The sequence below is a fragment of the Mirounga leonina genome, unplaced genomic scaffold, assembly GCF_011800145.1.
Source record: "Mirounga leonina isolate KUSES-001 unplaced genomic scaffold, KU_Mleo_1.0 Mir_98, whole genome shotgun sequence".
NCBI classification, from domain to species: Eukaryota; Metazoa; Chordata; class Mammalia; order Carnivora; family Phocidae; genus Mirounga; species Mirounga leonina.
Genome location: NW_023270921.1, coordinates 8,474,930 through 8,479,654, shown reverse-complemented (window position 1 = coordinate 8,479,654; position 4,725 = coordinate 8,474,930).

The window sequence follows — 4,725 nt, the reverse complement described above, 5'->3', positions numbered from 1 at the left end:
TGTGGGACTCGATCCCGGGACTCCAGGATCATGACCTGAGCCGAAGGCAGTGGCTCAACCAACTGAGCCACCCAGGCGCCCCTCTGGAAGGATCTTAAAGATTGTCTAGGTCAGTGATTTGAAAGGTTTTGTTTATTTTAAGAAGCTGATTCCTTTATTCAAATGAAACCTTAAGCAGAGAACAAAACTGTGAGACAGCAACAGCAATAATAATAAAAAGCTGATGTTCTGACTGAATTGAGAATGGCAAGTTCAGAGTTCTGGTTACTTAATATCGCCTGACCAGTTTCCAATATTCCCCGAGTGGACCTTAGGATACCTCTATGAAATTTTAGATACTTAGTTTGAAACTTCTTGGTGATGAGTCAACTTTTCATATTATAGATAGGAAAACTAAAGCTAGAGAGACTAATTATAGATAGGAAAACTCAAGCTAGAATATCTTATCCAAAACTGCACAGTTACAGAGATAATCTATTTCATTAAACATTTATTAAGCACCTACTATAAGTGAGTTTGACACAGGTACAGCAAACCTCTTGATATAGGTACCAATAGAAGCCACATTTTCTAACTCAGCGTCATGGCTTAGATGGTTATGTGGTCAAGATTTCCATTTCACTTAAGTCTATTCTGTGACTTAGTGAAGTTAAAGTCAAAGAATAAATGGTTAATTTTAAAGTCTCGATTTCTACAATGGATCTGAGAATTGGGTTCATGCTGAGTTCAAAGTCAGGTGAGATCCTAGGTCACAGCCAGAACCTCCTGTGAAGGTGTATGGCAGTGCCATTTATTCACCCTGAGCTCCTGGAAATCTCACTATCGTCAAACACAGGAGAAAATGTCAGCCTCCTGGAAGAGCTCACTCTTGCTGAGAATTCATTTATATTTCATGCAGATTGGCATCCATGTGCATGAAAAAGATCTGAAGGAATAAGTTGATCTTATCCATCCAGCTGCTCCTGCACAGGGTGCTCCTGTGGCTACTTAGCTATAATTAGAAGTTGACTTTCCTCATGCATGTGGGTGACTTCAATCTATTGGCATCTACTCAACATCTATTATTACCTACAACAATATATCATCTCCATATCATCATGGAATTTGTATGCTGTTAGGAAGTTTTCAAAACTTGCATAGACCACAACAAATGGAAAATATGTTAATATGTAATAAAGTTTTAAATTATGTAGTATGAGTTCCACTATAGTTTGAAAATGGCACTAATCAGTATATATTAAAATAATTGGTAGAAGTCCTCATGGGAAGGAAATGCCAATGAAGATCTTGAAAGATAAGTCAAATTTGTGTTGGATTGTGGATGGAAGTCAAGGGAGAGGGCTATCACTTCAGGCCATGGATGAAGACATGATGTATGGAACAAATTTATCTTCATAGTGAGAACTAAAAATGCATTATGCTTTGTATGTATCACTGCTGTGACAATCTTCAGAATGACCTCTTGAGGAGGAACTGATATTATCCTTGTTTTACATGTGAAGAACCAAAAATGATTAAGTAACTTGTTTAAGATCCTATGGTTAGTGAATTGTGGGGCTAGAATAACCAGGTCTGTATGATGCCAAAAACATTATTAAACAAAACTCCTTACTGTATTTTGACATGTGTAGGAAATAGAGAGGAGGCAAATGTGATGGTTTGGGGCAGGGTGTGTGTTGGGAAAAGAGTGATAGAAGGTTGGGTAGATAAGGGGAGTCAGCAGAGGTTAATGGTCCTCAACTGGGATCAAGTTTCCCATCTTGTCCTAGTCAGTACCCAGGATTGTGCTCATTTAAAATAAATGGGTACTGGGTACTCACTAGGACAAGAAAGATAAGCAAAATCCCCCCCCCCCCACCCCCTTGCACAGTCCTGCATTTCAAAATGTATGTGACATGGGCAGAAATGAAAGTAACCACAGATGTTTCTCATTCATGGAAAAGAAGTACTAGGTAACCAAGGAATTTAAGTGGACACAGCATTTGGATAATTGATGGCAAAACCCTTTATAGAGACACAATAAAAGTTAATAAAAGTTATAATATTCTGAATAATCAAAGCTTTCTTTTTTCCTCCTTAGCATGGTCACCATGACTTATTAAAATAATGACTATCTGCTGAGTAGGAGCATGGCAGCCTTACAGATTACAGACGATGTCATACAATTATTTATACCTGAAGCTAAAAATCACTGCTTTCCCCTCAACCTGAGAAGACACAGACAAGGTACAGAACATTCTTCCTCAAAGCAGCAAGCCACTAAAATACCATTTTTAATGGGAGAACAAGTACTTCCCACATTTCCTTTATGAAAATGTCAAATCTGTCTCCTTTTTTTTTTTTCTTCTTTTACTGCTACTAATCCCTAGCCTTTCTTTTGAAGGAGGTTTCCACTTCAAAACTAAATCAGGCACTGTTTAGTAAAGAGAAACTGGTAATACCCTAACCTGAAATTTGCTGATGTCTGACACACCAGATCCCCTGAGTGGTAGTTGGGAATGTATTTATTATATATTTGTTTGTTATTTATTTATTGGAAGGCAATGTGGTGGCCTTCTATAGTTTGATTTTCCATAGCTGTTTATAATGATTTTTAATTTGATTCTTACAGTGAAAAGTCAAGTCTCATTACTAGGAACTTGATTAATTGGACTTTAGTTCTGAATGACAAATGAATCTGGAAAATACCTTGTTAAAGACAACTAATGTTCTGTTCTATAAAAGATAAATAGCTCAATTCTTTATTCTCCTCTGTTTTGAATGGTGGGTGTACCTTTATGATTACAAATTTGATATCATAGAGTTATTTTTCTTACATAATCAGGCATGTATCTAGTTCTAAAGATATTTTTTAACAGGTAATTTCTACTTTTCTTTTCTCCTTCCCTCCCTTCCTCCCTCCCTTCCTTCCTTCCATCTGTCCTTCTTCAATCTCTCCCTCACTCCCTTCTTCCTTCTCTTCTTTCTTATAAGTATACATTGAATTCCCACTCTGAACATCATTCTATCTAGACATTGGGGATTCGATAGAGCATTATGAATCCCTAGCATTCATCGAGTTTAAATTCTAACAAGAAAGAGGAAATAAAGACATAGTAAAATAAATCAATTAAATATAAAAGCAGTATAATTGCTATAAATAATACAGAAAAAAGAAAAAAAATGATGACCTTGAACTCATTTCGTAAAGATTTGAGACAATGGTGTTCTGGACAAAGAGACTGGCAGAGTCAAAGACCATGAGTTAGAACCCAGCTTAGCATATATATATATATATATATATATATATTTTTTTTTTTTTTTTGGAAAAAAAAGAAAGCCAGTGTGGTGGGAACAGAGTGAACATGGGGTAATGAGGGACATTGATTGAGGTGGGCATAGAGATGATGATCTTGCAGGTAACCCAGTTACCCCATCCTTCCACCCACCCCCCCCTTCCGCAACCCTCAGTTTGTTTCCCGGATTCGAGTCTCTCATGGTTGGTCTCTCTCTGATTTCTTCCCATTCAGTTTTTCCTACCTTTCCCTATGATCCTCTGTGCTATTTCTTATATTCCACATATGAGTGGAACCATATGATAATTGTCTTTCTCTGACTAACTGATTTCACATAGCATAATACCCTCCCGTTCCATCCATGTTGATGTAAATGGTAGGTATTCATCCTTTCTGATGGCTGAGTAATATTCCATTGTATATATGAACTACATCTTTATCCATTCATCTGTTGAAGGACATCTTGGCTCCTTCCACAGTTTGGCTATTGCGGACATTGCTACTATGAACACTGGGATGCAGGTGCCCCTTCTTTTCACTACATCTCTATCTTTGAGGTAAATAACCAATAGTGCAATTGCTAGGTCATAGGGTAGCTCTATTTTTAACTTCTTGAGGGACCTCCATACTGTTTTCCAGAGTGGCTGTACCAGCTTGCATTCCCACCAACAGTGTAGGAAGGTTCCTCTTTCTCCACATCCTTGCCAACATTTGTTGTTTCCTGTCTTGTTAATTTTAGTCATTCTAACTGGTGTTAGGTGGTATCTCATTGTGGTTTTGATTTGTATTTCCCTGATGACTAGTGATGTGGAGCATTTTTTCATGTGTCTGTTAGCCATTTGTATGTCTTTGGAGAAATGTCTTTTCATGTCTTCTGCCCATTTCTTAACTGGATTATTTGTTTTTTGGGTGTTGAGTTTGATAAGTTCTTTATAGATCTTGGATACCAGCCCTTTATCGGATATGTCATTTGCAAATATCTTCTCCCATTCTGTCAGTTGCCTTTTAGTTTTGCTGACTGTTTCCTTTGCTGTGCAGAAGTTTTTATCTTGATGAAGTCCCAATAGTTCATTTTTGCTTTTGTTTCCCTTGCCCCTTTAGAGACGTGTCTTGTAAGAGGTTGCTGCGGCTGAGGTCGAAGATGTTACTGCCTGTGTTCTCCTCTAGGATTTGGATGGATTCCTGTCTCACATTTAGGTCTTTCATCCATTTTGAGTTTATCTTTGTGTAGGGTGTCAGAGAATGGTCTATTTTTATTCTTCTGCATGTAGCTTCCAATTTTCCCAGCACCATTTATTGAAGAGACTGTCCTTTTTACATTGGGTATTCTTTCCTGCTTTGTCAAAGATTAGTTGACAGTAGAGTTGAGGGTCCATTTCTGGGCTCTCTATTCTATTCCATTGATCTGTGTGTCTGTTTTTTGTGCCATTACCATGCTGTCTTGTTGATC